This window comes from Rhea americana, unplaced genomic scaffold, assembly GCF_003343005.1.
Source record: "Rhea americana isolate MKP2758 unplaced genomic scaffold, rheAme1 scaffold_106, whole genome shotgun sequence".
Lineage (NCBI taxonomy): Eukaryota > Metazoa > Chordata > Aves > Rheiformes > Rheidae > Rhea > Rhea americana.
Window position 1 is genome coordinate 308,288 of NW_028185106.1, and position 17,328 is coordinate 325,615.

Sequence of the window (17,328 nt, forward strand, 5' to 3'; positions counted from 1 at the left end):
CAGATAAGAGATCTGGATGGAAAAATTATTCCGAATGAAATATACATGTGCATTTTTAAGCCACTTTGTTYAATAGTTCAGATGCAAGTTCTGGATAAGGAGTTGGGTCACTCCTGATTGTACCTCGGGGTGCCTCCATCCCAACTGTTAGGAACAGTACTAGTCTTGGCATTTGACAGAGTAGAAGGACATGATTCCTTGGACTTCAGAGCTGTTATATGAAGAAAAAAAGTAAGAAAAAATGCTGGAACGAGCAATTTGATAGCATCATTTGTCATATTGATTGTCACATTTCCTTCATTTCTCTGAGGATACAGAACCRGGAATGCAGAGGGATCCAGCTCACCTTATTCTTTTGTTGTCATAATTAAATTTCTGCAGTAGATACCTTAGAATCTATTTTATTCAGTGTTGCTGGATAACATTAGTATTTATTAAGAGCTTCCCGTATAATTTTTCCTAGTTATGAGATTTTGACACTTTCTGGTGGAAGTTACCTCAGYCTTACAGCTTTCTCTGTAACTGGCAGTAAACTGTTCTTGTACCTGCCAATGCCTTTGCATCTTGACAGCATTTGAAGTGCCATACACGAAGGCCTCCATGCCCTCGATGAGCTCCACCTCTGTGCAAACAACTGTCATGCGACGTTTTACATTCATCCTGCAGCTTCTGTCTGTCTTCCAAGTCTCCTCCTTCTCCCACTCCATTGCTTGGCCTGGGCAGCCCATGACAGCCATCCTGGACCTGCTTTTCTTCATACACTCTCGCAAAGGATTTCAGATGTAGTGCTTCGTTGACACAACCAGATCATTACAGACAAAAGGCTCAAACAGCAGTTTTCRTAGCTACAACAAGTTATCAGGCTCTATATCCAACTAGCTCATATCACATATATCTGAAATATGTGTTTTATATATATTTATATAGATATAGATATCATATAAATAGATATGATATATATCTATTTATATCTATATCTATATATAGATATAGATATATGTTTATATATATCTAAAATTTATGTTTTCCTTTGTTTTGCTGTGGTTCTTGGGTAGACAGAAAGAGGCTTTCACATCTCTACAGGAGCACTGAAACATATGCAGTGAGCATTAGAGCTATTTACCTGTACCCGTTCCCCTTGGCTGCTCTTCTGTCCTACTCCCTGAAGAACTCTGGGATGACTGCAACAAGAAAAAGTGRCATAAGCCTCCCTGGACCACTTGTATTGCTGCACAGTTACTGAAACAAGTAGTGCCCCTGACTTAAGCCTCGCTGACTGAACTCCAGTGTGAGTATAGGTTTACAGTTAGGCGTATCATTGGTATCGCTATTGGAATATAGTTGTAAAACAACATGTAACTGTTGCTGCATTTAAGTAATTAGATAACGGGAGGAAACCACATTTTTTTTCACATTTAGTTAAGCAATTTGCAGTAGTCATAAATTCTGATACTTGTGTTTACATCTGAGAAGCATATGTCTTCTTGAAGGGTTCTTTGGAGGAAAATCCAAGCCAGGGACCCAGGGKGTGTATCCTATCATGTAGCTCAGCAGTATCATATATCCATGTTGAGTTGAGAGCCAAGGATCCACCACCCTCTGTGTACTGCAAGCTCAACTGGAAGGAAACTCAAGAGCACACAGATGGGGAAGCAATCCAGAAAGCTCCGAAAGGATTTTCTTTCTGGATGTTRAATAGACCATGAGGTGAGGCTTACTCACCTCAGATGTTGGACTCAGCAGAGTATCACTCTTAGAAGGAGCTACATGGTGGTATTAATAGAAGCAATGAAACCTAGCCAAGAGTGAGCTATGCACATTTCAAAGATGACATCTCATTCTTGGTCTAAAACCAGTTAAGTGCAGTTAATTGCAAGAATAGATCCTTAAGTTTTAGGCATATTTTTCTCATTAAATAAACTTCATTTTTTAATAAAGCTTTGAAGGTAATCAGTATGCTATTCAGAGCAATAAATATTACTGTTTAAGTCAGAGGTTCTTCATCGATGCATCGGCCAMTTTGGTTTCAGTGGACATCTGGGAATGTACTGCCTTTTGTGACTTAATCACAGCCACCTCAGAACTGACTGAACCATTTGAAGACATTTGTAAAGGATTCTTCTTTGTACGGATTTTAGTGCCATTGCTTAAAACAATGTTTTTTAATACTTAATACCTTTTAATTGTGGGCATTTAACTGCCAGGCCCTCCCTCCTCTGTGGCAGAAGCTTACTAACTATACTTACTTACTTACACTTACTTACTCCAGTAACTATATAAGAACTTAGAGCCCCATATCCTGCTTTTTGTTGTATGTCTAGTGTAGACAACGTTAATAACTCATCGTGACACTCTCTTCAGTAGTCCTCATGAAGCAGGTAAATAAGGGTAGAAGAGAAAGTTAATATATGAGGTTATTCTAACRGAGCATGAATCTTTCAGTGTTTCAACTATCCCAGAAGGCTGAGAAAGATTTAAGTCCAGGGCCTTGTGCTGACAACATATCAAAACCAGAAAAGCACAAGAATAAATTAAAACATTATGATAAGCTCAACCATGCATTTCACAGGAAAAAATACCAGATACAGTTTAGAAATTCAGATAATTTCACTGTATCCAAGACATATATCTATTTACAAATCCTATTCCCAGGACTGACAACACATCCCTGTGTACATTTTCTTATGAGTTTGTTCAACCAACTTTAATAAAAGAGAGTGCTTACTGTGACTCAGTCTCTGAACAGAAAATTGTAAGCCAACACGTGACAGTTTATCCTTTATAATCTACAGTTAAAGAATCTAGAGAATTAATTTCCCTCACCTTTAATGAGATTCTGTTAGGTGGTTTTGTGTGCATTATTGTGTGTATTAGTCATAGCTTGACTGAAGGGAAATGCAGCATCAAATTTAGCGTAACAGCAATTTTCCTTAAAGTATATTAACACAGATGAATTGTGAGATACCTAATTCATTGCTTAAACCAATCTTTTATACAATATTGCCCTCTATGGGAGCACAAGATGTAACTTGGTTTTATGTTGCTGGCTTTTTGCCATACTACATTTTTTTAGTATAATGTCTCGTTTCTTAAAATGTTTTTCTTTTTAACATAAAAGCTGTACACCATCAGGAAAATGAACCTATTACCCTCTCATCATTTAATCTGTTTGTTTCAAGCCTACATTTCATAGTGTAATAAATATATCCATTACTATCTTTTAGCTTTTATATGATAATTGCAGTTCACAGAGTGACTACTCAAAGTTTATATGCATTTATACCATGTTAAAAAAAAAAAAAACACTTACACTAAAATACACACAACCAAGGATTTTCATCAGTGGTATAAATAGACAATATTGTAAGTGTTATTTCAAAAGTGTCCAGAAGTTTTCAGAGGGCCAAGAGGCAACTCCAAAACATCACTGAACATATTACGCAGATACTTTCAACTGGAAACCACTGAGCATGGAAACAGAAGGAATAAGACCCACAAAGGAAGTATAATGGTTAGTCAAGTATCAAGAGCTTATTGACTGGAATGCTCTCACTGTTGATTACTCCATCCGTGTTTTTCTCTGATAATTTTAATTAAATCATTTTAATTTTCTTCCCWTGTGAATAACACATTTTTAAAAGGAATCTGAATTAAAAAATGATTGATTGAAGAATGATGATCATTGTGCATTCTTCATACTCTACTGTGTCTTCTCAAAAAAACATTTCTTGTACTGCTCTCTTGATTTTTTAAGAAAGCAGTGCTGAAAGTCTATAAATAATTCCTACCTCAGGAAAAATGATTCTGCAATTGTTATACGTTAAAAACATTTCTTTAGCTTATTAACTTTGTTCTCGTTACAGACATTTCTGATAGAGCTCACATTTCTAAAGAAAGTTGATACAATATAAATATAAAACCATGATCTTAATATCCTTTATCAGATTAAAATTTCTTGAAGCGTGTTAGCATCCTACTTGTTGAATGCAGCTTTGTGTATTGTTTGAATGCTAAGACGCAGCATACTTGCACCAGTCTAAAAATTAGACCTTATCGGAGACACCTCCATATTCCTGTTATAGTATGGTGTGTCTCAGGTCTCCTGGTATGGGATGGCTYCTGTAAAATGACACAGTTCACTGCAGCATGTTGTGGCCAATGAGAGAAATGGAGAAAGCCCTCTCGGCGTACTGGCCCTGCCATATGTAGCTAGTGATTGATGTTTTGTCTGGGGCCAAACACATGGGACCCAGTGTGAATTTTACTCACACAAGTAATCCCACTGAAGTTAGCCAAGCTACTCATCTAAGGATGACACTAAAAACAAATACAATTACTTTTTCTTTTTTTTTTCACCAACCTTAAAATAGAAGACTGTACAACACATTTTGAGAGACCTTTCAAGGGCCAAATATTCATGCGCTCAATAAACCAATTTACTTATGAGAGGAAGGATCAGGTCCCTCTGAGTACCAAGTACATTGCTTCAGAGGGTTGGTTATTTACAGAGAAGGGCACAAAAGAGAACCAAAACTGATTTACAAAGGCTTAGCTCAACATTAAGATTTCCCATGCTATTTGGAGCATTAGCAGTAGTGGCTCATAAATGCGAGGCCTTGTCCTATAGGAGACAGAAAACAAACGATATTGGGATTTCCAAGATAAAAGAAATTTGCTAACAGATGAAAAAAGATACTTGCTACAATAGGATCCATTTATTACAGTAACAGTAGAATACCATTTTGAAAATGATTTAGCAATGGATTTTTCACTTTGAGGGTTTTTTTTAGTTTTAAATTAGGGTACATAAAAAGCTATGCTTGTGAGAGCTAACCTAAAAAAAGTCATTCTTAGCATGTAATGGAAGCTTGATATCTAGATCGCAAAGACAGAAAAGGAAAAAGAGAAAGATAATCTTTCTTTGTAGTTTCTCTTTGAAAAGATCATTTCTAGTTTCGCCTTTTACTCAGAAGTGGATTAGAGTATTTAAAAAGCCTCTGTAGACATGTTAAAGGGGACTCCCATTGGAGCGATGGTCTGCCTAATTAAGCTACTTTATGAACCATTTCACAGTTCAAAYAACTTCCCCCTCCAAAAAAATCTTAAACCAAGCATTCAAGCCCGAGAAACTTAATTTTTAACAATCAAGGAAAAAATTCGTAGSATTTGCATGCTATTGCTTAATTTTCTGGCTGATGTTGTCCTATGCCATAATGGATTTGCCAACAGATTCCTGTTTATAAAAAGCCATGTGCTTATAGGGAAATTACCAGCCCCACTGCATCTTGACTGTTTGTACTGCGTGCTCTCTTATACCAGCTTTTAACTATTATCTGAAGTATTGACATCCCGATTTATCCATCAGTAAAACAACATACCACAGGGATACAGACCTATTCCTTTCTTTCTTTACTTAGCTATTACAGCTCAGATACGCAGATGACAAACATGACAACTGAACATTGACATTATACTGAGATAATTGTTCTCACAGTCCCAAGTGTTGTGATGGAGTAACACAAATGAATTACCTCTTTCTCTCCCAAATTAATGCTGTGATTTGTTATATAATTGCTCCTTAAAATGAAAGAGAAGGGATGGGGAGGAGAAAAGGATATACATTACTCTCCAACTGAATTACAGACCTTTTCTTGAAGCACACGCTGCTTCCCTCCCTTCATCTCATTCTTTTTAAAAATAGTCCCAASGAAGTTCGGGCAGGGAGGTGCTCAGTGGCAAGGCTAAAGGGCAGTAGAAGAAGAGAGGACGAGCAGGGAGCAGTCCCTGTGCAGCAGCAGCATTGCTTATTTGCTCTGGTTCACTTCTTCCATCACTTGAGGTGTAGTTTTTGCCTGTTCCTCATTTCAGCATATATTCTGCAAGTCAAGGTGGATTATTTCCATTTTATGAGCAAAAGCTCTGCAAATTCAGTTGGGTTGCCTGTGGTATACAGACACCTGCTGAGTCGGGGCTACCACCATGAGAACCAGAAGGCTCCTCCTTCTGTAAATCATCATCAGTTAGTAAACACATTTGCTGAACTCCATGCTGGAAAAAGGAATACTTCACAATCTTCTTTTAGGCAGTTCCTCAAGCTATTGTAAAGTAATGCTGTACAAAATGTTATTCGCTAAAATAAGTCACTTTATTGCCCTGATCTTGCCTTGTTAGCAGATGCCARAGAACAGCAGCAGAGTTGATGCATGAGAGGATGACAGCACTTCWGCTCCTACTGGGTTACAGTTGCTCAGCTGCAGTACTGGGAAGAGGGAAGCTGTATGATGATCCCTGGTCTACAGTCTGATGAAAGGTAACGCTTGTGATTCCCATAGGAGACAGAAATACAGTAAATGATTCTTTATAGTTCCACAGAAGGGAAAGAGGGAAATGCTATCAGAGCTTCTGGATTAGCAAACCTCCTTCACAGCTTGGCAAACTGTAGCAAATGTAACTACAGAAAGTGAGCTCTTCTGAGTGAGGCTGTCGCTGCATGTATTGGCCTTGGTTTTAGTTTAGTCTTTGTAAGGATTTACAAATACAGATTCACTTGCTCATCAGCAGCCAGGTTATGATCAGTTTTCATGAAAACAACCCAGACATGAAGCAATTCCAGTATATTGTTACGGTGTTGCAGATGCAAATACAAACCAGGTGGTGCTGAGCAGAACCAGACTTCAGCCTCTCTGCCCTTTCTTGAATGCGAGACCTAGGAAAGAGCTCTTGGCTCTCCAGGTGCCAGTCCTTCCCCCTTGTACCTCTGCGGGCGTTTTCACCCGACGGCAGGCCAGATCTGAACCCAAGGAGGACTTGTGTAAAGAAGATACCGGGAGAGCACCAAAAAGGCTGTAAGGGCATACATTTTTCTCTTTGGCACAATATAAWTTCTTTTTTCAATGTCAAAGTGATCTGGCAGCTCAGAAAGGGGTGACGTACAACAGATTTTGGATTTAGTAATACAACCTCTGTTCTTGCTTTGAGAGTATGCTGGTGACAGGTCTCAAAAGACTAGAGGTTTGTTTTTTTTTTTTTTTTCCTTCAGTTGAGTAAGAACTTAAGATATAAAGTAGAAATGCAGTTAGAGAGATGTGGAGCAGTTCTAATGTTAGATGTTAACAAATGTATGTTGGTTTAACAGATATTTCATTAGTTTATATCAACACACTCTCAGAAACTAACACATCCAAAGCCTAGGGTATGCTGTACGCTACACTACAGAATCAAAAGTATTTTACAAAGGAATAACCAGTTAAGACAGAGGTCATTCCTGAACTTCTATGTGCTGATATATGCATGAGAAATTTGTCCAAACATAAACAGGAGGGTAAAAGCAGCTATGTGCTAGAAAAATTCAGTAGTGGAAAAATCTAGTTCATGTTTTTGCATTTTTATTTTTTGTAGGACTTTGTAACATTTTTGTTGTTGATGTTGTTTCAAACCAGTGCTTYGTGCTTAAGTGGACTCCTAGCAGCATACTCTCTGTATGTCATCAGGGAAATAAGACTAACCCATGACAAGGCAGGCACTTCCAGAAGACATGAATGCCTTGGGTGTGTTGTGATGCATGAAGCTCAACTTCAARTGTATCTATATTTAATCTCTACGTTTCTGAGTATATAAAATCTCTAAAAGATTTTGGGTCAGAGCCAGAGTATTCAGATTTTAAAAAATTAACAGCTTATTAAGGCAGCAAAGAAACAGACTTTTCTTAGTGAAATACATATTTGGCTATTCTAAAAACAAGCGTATTCTACTTCGCCTTTATGTTTCCTGAACTTGTGATGTGAGCGTAATTAAATACAAAGTTCTGCATATCTTGAGGAACTTCCGGAGAATTAGAGACTAATCTGTAACTCGTAARTTGTCATAATTCTTCTGAAGTCAGTGGTGTTTTGACAATTTACACCATCTGAGGAACTGCTCTGTGTGTTTAATAAAAGATACCCTGTTGTTTAATTATATTTAAGTTCATAAAAAGTCTTCACAGATCAAGGAAAAGCCAGTCCTTTGAGCAATAGTCAATTTTTGTTCTTTTAAACTCATTATGAACTCCAGTGTCAAAAGCCATCTTCCTTTCAATAAAGGCTGTAAGGATGTCTTTAGCTGAAAGACACATTTATATGCATTGTAGCCAACTTAATTTTGAAGGGAAGACCTTCAAACTGCAAGGTAGTTTTTTAAAGGAAAAGTAGAGAGTGACTATTAAAATATCATCAGAGCCATGTAATAGCAGACAAGGAAATTGGGGATGGTCTGAGGAAACAAAAGCTCTTCATAGCAGCAACAGAACAACAGGCCAAATGTCTGGCTGAAAGTTCTTGAATAGTCAAAAAGGGTGGACCAGGGACATAGACATCTGTTGTATTTCTGAAAGCATTTGTTCACTCTCTATCACATTTCTAAGTGCAAAACTGAAGGAAYTGCATTTTTTTCTATCTCATAATGTGCTTCTATCTCCTAATGTACAAAGATGAATATATTAAAAATAGGTGCTCAGATATTATAGTGATGGTATAAGACTTATGASAGATACCTAAATCCAGAGTTTGATATTCATAGTTATCTAAATAGAAGGATACTGAATATTCAGCAGTTGTCCTCAATGCAAATCCCTTTAAAAAAAAAAGAAAAAGAAAATCTTGGTCAAAGTCTTAACTTACATTGCTCTAAGCTGAATAAAAACACGAAAGTACTATGCCTAGAAAAGTAAAAAAAAATAAATAAAATAAGTGTGTCTTGAAAAGTACATAAGCGCCAAGAAAATTTTGACAGAAGAAAGCAATGTTTACTTCCCTTAAAGAGTCAAGGAAACAAAACAAACCCAAAAAACTAAATAAATATAAAACCCCAAAAGCATGCTCCTAAAAACTAGAACATATTTGAGCAAAGTAATCCTATGTTTTATCTATGATTTTTGAACAACTGAAAACGGAGGTCTAGACAGCTGTGATTGCTTACCTATACACAGAAAAATCACACAAGTTTTAACTAAGGCAGAATTTTCACCAGCTCATGCAAGGTTTGTCCTGCAGCTAAGATACAGAGGAACACAAATCCTGTGGTAAGGATTTCAATATAGGGACGGTATCTCATTAATATGGTATTTCATTATTAGAATTTTCCTCGCTTTACTTTTTCTTCCCATCYATACTTCATTGCAGTTTCTTGCTATCCACTTATTTCCTTGTCTGTATATTTTCCCTTAAGCAGAGCATGAAAATAATATCATGATTGGAAGACATTCTGGGTAACAGTACTTGAGTGCATTTCTATCCAAGCAAAAACAGTTTAACGCTCACTGCTGCACAAAGGAGTCAGAAGTGACAATTCATATGGTGCTCCGCCCTTTTCTCAATGGCCAGTGTGCTCTTTCTCTTGCATAAAGTCAGTAGGAGCAATTCTGCCAATTTATTTCTGTACATTTCTAATATGGGCAAATTCTATGAGGAAACTGTTACAAATTGCTCAATATTTCGCTTAAAATGAAATGCTAACAAAGCAAACAGAGACAGCGCAAATCAACAATGACGCTTCTCCAYATTGGCTTCTTCTAGTGTGATGTGCTGTTAAGTCAAGGAGTAAAGTTCAAAGAAAGACTTTAGCAGCTAAATTACAATACGCTTTCCAAGGTATGTGTAAGCACTTGGCTGCTGGCCCAGCCTGGCAACATCTGCACTTGCAGGCTCCAYGGATGTGCCACAGCTCCACAGGGGCAGACTGCTGCTCCCCCCACAKCTGGGGGTGGCACAGAGCCGGCCCACTGCACGTTCACACCGTGCAGTCAGACCCTGCCACTCACAGTGATTTTCCAAGCACTTTTTCTAAGTGTAGCTAGGAGTCAAATATGTGAAGACAGGGGATGAGAAGGACTGGACTTTATCTCTTCATGCAACAGTGGCAGCCAGATTAGTAATAGAAAGCTTGCTTTTCTTTTCTTTTTTTTTAAAAAAAGAAGAAGATTTAGACCAATTGCATAAGAATTCTTCCTCTCACTCTGAAGAAGGGATTCTTCAACTTGATTTGGTGATTTTAATTTACAGCCCACTCACATTTGTGCATTCRCATAGGATGCAAGGAGGCACTTGCCTGCCACTAAATTCCTGTGGGAATTCAACATCTAAGCTTCTCAGGAAGCTTTGGGAAACAACCTGACTCCAGAGTCAGCCATAGATGTTACGCATTTTTAAAAGACCCCACTGAATGCTTTGTAATTAAAAGTTACAGGGAATGAGTGAGATGTACATTGAATTTTAATTATCCCTTAGTTTGATTTAGCCAGAAGGAATAAATTAGTCCCCAGTTAGRAATACCTACCGTCTTCGAAACTTTGATATTCACACAGAGCAAAAAGTTCTTCTTGTAGAAGGTCTCAGCTGAAGGATGTATGTTGTAAACTGCATGGAATACCATTCATTTACTGCATTTTGGAAACATGAAAGGTTGAGCTGACCCTCCTATGATTCAAATCTGAGATTACAGCATCATTCATCATCTCAGAATGGGTCTGTTCCAGTCTCCTTGAACAAAACTATTTTCCCTCACATTTTTTGCACAGAATTGGCTGAATTTCAATTCTGCTGTATTATATGAAGAACAGTTTTGGAGTGAAAGGTGTCAAGCTGGCAAAAACTGAAAATTAGATYGGTATAAAATCTAATTTTTAATATATTAAGTGTTTAGTCTTTCTCTGTAATAAATTTAACCTTAGAAAGTTGCATAACAATCATGTTCCTTGGCTATGGATGTAGGTTCCATCTCTAGCTGGATGAGAAARGATTTTAATAAGAATTTATGCTATGAATAGGTGGGAGTTTTGTCACAGACAGTAGAAAAATAGCTTGCTCCTCTGAGCACAGTATGTTTGCTGATAGTCGCCCCATGGTGATACTGGGGAGATCACTTGTAATCAACTTGTTAGGCGACCTCTGCATGATTTTGGTCATGCTACTCTGTTGCATTAAATGCAACCTTTTGCYGCCCTAGGTGATCCTATCAGCGAGCTAACAAGAGCATGAACTGAAAGTTTTACAGTACTGTGGTTTTCTTGATCTTCCTTCAACAGGATGGAGGAGAGCAGGGGGATTAGGGTACTTGCCTTCCAAAAAAAAAAAAAAAAAAAAAAAAAAAAAAAAACCCACACTCTCTTTCAACTTTTCCTTTTACCCAAGCTTTAAGTCGCAGCTCCAGGTGCAAAAGGGGAAGCCGGGGGCGGCCTCGGCGCGGGCGGTCGCAGGGCAGGGAGGTGCCAGCCCGGCAGAGCGGCTCGGCAGCCGCGCGGGGCGCCGGGCGCAGCCCCCCGCCGGGCGGCCCCGGCTCCTCCGCGGTCTCGGGGCTGAGCGGCTGGAGGAAGGGGCTGCTCCTGCCACTCACAGCCGCAAAGCCGCCCCGCTCGCCCGGCTGCAGCTCCGCAGGCGGCGGCGGCACCGCAGCGGCAGCGGGAGCGGCTGCGGCGCGGGAGGCTGAGTAGTTCCCGTAGCCTCTCTGCGCCCTGGTGTAACGCTCACGTCCGAGGAGGAAGCTGCATTTCAGCGAGCTGAACAGAGGTTTGAACCGTTCCAGCCGCCTGCTTGCTTTGGAAAGGACAGTGGGGGTACAGATAAAACGTGACTGCGCTGGTAGAGTTCAGCTCCCGGGGGCTGGCGCAAGAGGAGCCTTCCCAGGGTGCTGCTCAGACAGCCGACACGGATTGAGAACTCCGGTAGTTTGCCGGGAGCCATGCGAAGAGATTTGAATAGCAGCTGCCTCTTGCCTGCACGCTAGGAAAAGAAATTCTTCGCTAGGTAAGCTTTTGTTCGGCTTCTGCACATATTGCTACGTGAGCCTGTACTTCTGGGTGCATGTTCATACTACTCTTCCAGACAGTGCACGTACTCAGATGCAAAAAAAATCTTGAACAGGCATAATGCACACTCTGTAAAATATATGCCTAGAACTTAATGATTTATACACACACACACACTATATATATATACATGTATGTACACACACACACATATATATATAGCAAATGCTTCAGGGAGCTGCCTTAAGTCTGGAATTGAAAGCATCATTTGGAAGTTTGAGATCATCTTTGCCATGCTTAAGTGCCCTAAATGTAAATGGATGCATGTCCTCTGAGGGGAAAGAGCTGTCTGACTAAATATGTGAAAGAACACAGAAGTTACAAGCTAGAAGTTATACGAGGGAAAGAGGGTAAGATTGCAGTTGTTCTTTGATATATTCCATGTACTTAGCTTTTATTTGCTACTATCTAGTAGTCAAAGTTAAGCAAAACAAGCACGTTAAAATGACATGAAAGCTTCCCATGGATAAAACATGCATTACTTAAAGTAGAAATAACTATGCTGTGAGGGAACTGAGATCTGCAAATCTGTTCTTTTCCAGTGGTTTGGTATCCAAACAGCATCTGTCAGCAATATTTAAAACAGCATGATTATTTGCATTTTGGAAGCAGTGGTTGTTTTAAGTAGTTAAACTAAAGGAACCTGCATTTTTCTTCAGATTACTAGAGACAGAGAGCCTAGCATTTCTGTCATACAGCTGGCCCACCAACTCATTCCTGCTAGGAACAGACGTTCAAAGGAGAACCTGTTTAGGGGTGAATAAGTCTCTTCGTACAAGCACTACACTACTGTAACCACACAGGCTCACAAAAGCCACGTATTTTTTTAATTCTCTGTTCCCCAAGGAATTTRCCATGATAGCATTGATAGCATTTTTATTAACTTATGCAGCTCTTGACAACATTGAAAAGAGACTCATTCCTTGTGAATAAATGCATCAGAATTTGATCTACCTAGTGTAGCTTGTTGTTTTGCCCTTTCTATCTCTTTGCTCTAGATAACATTCAGCGTGTAAGATAGAAATAAGCAAATAGTTTTCACCTAGTTTCTTCAGGACTTTATAGTAATGGTCCTCCTACAATGAGATATTMAACTTACGGAAAAATATCAGAATTTCCTTGTTTACAAAGTTCTAGTAGTTAGTAATGTTGCCAGGTGCTTTCCTAGCTTGCCCTATCATGTCTGTATACTTCCACATTTTACCATCAGCCTAGCTGCACTGTGACTTGCTTTCTTAAATGCTACTCTGAAGGGAAGGAAGGAGGGGGAAAAAAAACACCACTAGACTTCRCCAAGTTGCATTTAACTAAAGAAATTCTTGGCTTTCAGTTTTCTTCTGAATCTTATCAATTCAAATAAGATCCTCTCAATTAGATTAGATGCTCCTAATGTCATTGCTCCATGCAGAAGTTTGTATTAGTTTTGTGTCTTCTCTCTCTCTTTTTTTTTTTTATGATCATGGTCATTTTTTGATTCATAATGAATGACTAATGTCTGAAAGCCTCAGAAAGCAAAAGCAGCAGTATGCTTGATGTCATGTTGACACCAGTATTTTCTGTAAGGCATAGAGGTGCTCCTCTGCATCTTTTATTTCATTGGAGTAAGCCAAATTCAGAGCACTAAATTTAAGCACAGATAGGGACACTTGAGTTACTGACCAACTGCATATATATTGACTTGTATTTCTGTCCAAATGCACTGTTAAYTTGCACTATGAAGTTCTGAGACTCCTATTAAAACTTTAAGGATGCCTGGAGGTTGCAATGTCCGCTATCCTGGGCCATGCTGGTTTTCGTAATGGCACTGATCAAACGTTGGTTTGGCAGCATCAGGGAACCACGAGCTTCTCTAAAGTTCGACTAAAACTCAGTATGAGTGAAAGACAGATTATGCTAATTAGTAAAGTGTTTTGGTTTGTGGGCTTAAAAAAAAAAAAAAAAAAAAGCTTTGCAGTACAGGGATTCTCTCAGATCTAATGAGATTCTCTCTAACGAAAATAACCANAGTCATGACTACCATTTCCGTTTAGAAGACAAATGACATGATCAATGTATAACCTTATAGCACCAGAAAGAAAGTCTCATTTTATTTTTTGACAAAACTCAGTATGAGTGAAAGACAGATTATGCTAATTAGTAAAGTGTTTTGGTTTGTGGGCTAAAAAAAAAAAAAAAAAGCTTTGCAGTACAGGGATTCTCTCAGATCTAATGAGATTCTCTCTAACGAAAATAACCATAGCAATACCTATCAAAGTAAATGCTGATGAGTTACTAACAAGTCATGACTACCATTTCCGTTTAGAAGACAAATGACATGATCAATGTATAACCTTATAGCACCAGAAAGAAAGTCTCATTTTATTTTTTGACAAGCAATAAAAGTATACCACGAGCTCTTAACGAAGAGGAGATCAGTTTTGTTCCACATCTTTCTGTTTTAGCGCACAGTTTTGATTTGCCTACCTCTCTGTCCGTAGGGCTGCCTGAGCTTCAGCTGCAGTGTATGCCCTGATCAAGTGTTTGATTCGAGCTTTCACAGTGCTTCAGCTTCCTTGGTACACACGAAAACCTGCTTTCTGTACCTGCAAAACAGACCTGTCTGAGCAAAAGAAACCCTGGGCTGAAGCAGCAAAACATTTCAGCCTGGGTCTGGGTGGCTGAAGGAGAGAGCAGTTCAGAATAGCACAGACGGCTGTGATTTCCCCAGGCTGTGGAGTCCTTTGAGGAACCAGGCACTGAGCTAAAGATGAGCTCAGGTCTCTCTGCGCTTCCCACCATGAGAGGTGCCTGGTTTTAACACAGTTTGCAAGGCGTAAAGTTTCGCACAGCAGTTTAACAGATGCCTTATTCGCAAACCTGGGGGGCACTTGTGGGACGCCAGAGTAGAGAGGCAGCAAAASAGCAGCTGGCAGGGGGCCAGGGCCRAGAGGCCGGGCTGCAGGAAACGTGCTGGGGTCTGCTCGGAGCATTTTGGTGAAGTCTTGTCTCACATTGTGAAGGAGACTGAAGAATGCTCATATCACAGCAACAAGTTTTACTTTTCCTATTGAGATGTTAAAGTTGTGCCTCACGTGAAGCAACAAAGACAGAAATTTTCATTTGTACGAACATTTAAGTTGTTTGAACTATTAAAAAAACCTGCAGGCAGAAAGCGAAAAGCATGCGCATCACTCCAAAGCATTTATTACAACTACTGTCAGTAATAATAATTACAATGATATCACAGATTCTTCTCAAATTAACAGTTGCTATAGAAAAATGAATAATATTTCATCTAAACAGTAATACTACCAGAATCACATGGCAACAGTACAACACTGTAGAAACCATGTCAAGATTTGATGAAGAAAACTCATTGGCACCAGAAATAATGCATTGTGATGAGATTATTTAAATGCAATTTTGAAAGGAGTAGAGAAGTATTTAAACCTATTTCCTTCCCTGTGGCTACAGGAAGGGTCACAACTGCTTTCCCCCCAAGTGCAGGCAAGTGCAGCAAATTAATTCCCACTCCTATGCTGTCAGGGCTCTAGGGACCTAGGTCAGATACAAGATGTAGGAGTCAGAGCAGGTTGGGCTTTTTTTTTTAAAAAGAAAGCAGTTGCTTTTTCTTATTTAGAAGTTGATTGAAATAAAAACTACACTTGACTTGCTGAGGGAAAACCTAATCAATTTATATTTTGCTTTTTATGAGCTAGAAAAGTCTTCATGTTCTCTTCTTCATATCACATAGTTTGCYATGTGAGTTTCCTTCCTCCCCTACTTAGCCCTCAAATGTGATGAAACAAAGTATTTTGTTGTGCAGATCCCATACAGTCAGTATGATGTACATAGCAATTTAAAATTTGTATACACATAGCCACTGATGTGATCGTCCCAGAGCCCATTATAACTGAACTTGCAAGGTCCGCACTGCTGCACGCAAGGTTGCTATTGCAGAATTGTAGTTAGGAAGTTTAGTTTAACTTGTAACTTCAGAATTAGGTGCTAAGCCACCATGAGGCAAGAGGAATATTTGCCTTCCTGCCATGGCCCATGGAAGTGCTCTGAGAAATACCCACACCTAGCAGTCAGGTTTGATGCATCTATACGGCTGTAAAGTTTCACTAATTACTGGGGTTTAATTTACTCTGTGCGTGTGTATATACATATATGTGTGTGTGTGTGTGTGTGTGTGTGTGTATAAATCGGAGACCTACAGCAGACAGCAGTGATAAATTCTTTCAAGAATAAAGCTATCCATGAAACGCATCCTTCTGAAGGACTATGCACTGCTACTTACTGCAATGTGTACTCTGCCAGACYTCCACTGAAAGGATTGCATTTAGCTTTCAGTGTATAAATAAACGTTCTGCTAAATAATTAATATTAGCTGCTGGCCATAAAAGAGGTGACTGCTTGGAAAGTTAAAACTGTCTGTCATGAAATATGCACCTACATTTATGCTCTACTTTCAGGAGATGTTTTATGCGCCGTCCTTCCCCTTTACATGGCATCAGTATTTTGTGAGGACGCTGCCAGAACTTTCAGCCCAGGGCTCCAGAGCTTTAGGATATCCTTTGAATTTATCTTCTCTCCTTGTGATGTTCACCACCCCCAAACCACCAAGTTCAGGTGGTCAGTGTTTTACAGGAAAATTTTGAAGTGAGAGAGGAAAATGCAGTGGTGTTTAGGCTTCTAGATGAGATACAGAAGTTGCACTTCCTGGACATTTTTGATTTTAAAGCTCTCAAAGCATCTTTTTTATTTCAACAGAAGTAGGGCCATCTGCCTTGATACTTTTGCCAAATTACCTGCATTCTTCCTACCTAAATTGCAGGCATAATAGGTTACACATTAGTATTCATTACTAGTCACTAGACTCTTTGTTGTGCCGTTTTAAGAGTTTCCCTCTTCCACCCCAGTCAGATTGCACTGTAACAACGCAGCCACAGGCACAGAAAGTATTTGCAATTCCTTAGTGCACAAATAGGTAAATACTGCTGTGATTTCACCCCATCAGCATCTGTGGGTTTATTTTTGYGGTGAACCGATACAGCAATCCTTACTCTATCTTAAGGTCTAGCTTGTTGGTAGTTGAGAAGTAGTAATTTTGGAACTTCACCTGCTTACACACCATCAGCTGAGGCTGATTCCTCCCCACACACATTACTGCTCCCAAGTCATTTGTGGGGTTCATACTATTCTAGTTTGTACCTATAAGCCACAGTCAAAGATCAGGACACCTCTGGGATGTGGGGGACTGTCTACACCGCGAAAACAGCAAGCCATGCCCACCTCAAAATACCGTGTCCAGAATAGACTCCCTGGAAGGGTCAGTAAGCCTCTTCTCTCAGTTTTGGAGCTACCAAAATCCACATGCCAGCATGAATCAGCAGTAATCATTCTGCAGATTCAGATTTTTAACTAAAGAAGTTCAGAAAATGCTTTCCCTTCCCCAGAAAAATACATACTTTTAGGCAGAAAATAATTTAAAAAAAAGCAATATT

At 39.2% G+C, this 17,328-nt stretch overlaps 1 protein-coding gene across 1 annotated transcript in view; it reads left to right on the plus strand.

The window, feature by feature from the left end:
• The first annotated feature begins 11,758 nt into the window (after positions 1-11,758).
• The window catches only part of NDST4 (N-deacetylase and N-sulfotransferase 4), a 101,967-nt gene continuing 96,397 nt past the window's right edge, over positions 11,759-17,328 (plus strand). Inside the window, exon 1 of the mRNA XM_085309064.1 lies at positions 11,759-11,777. The gene's annotated coding sequence lies outside the window, so the exon portion shown is untranslated. The remainder of the gene's footprint in view (positions 11,778-17,328) is intronic.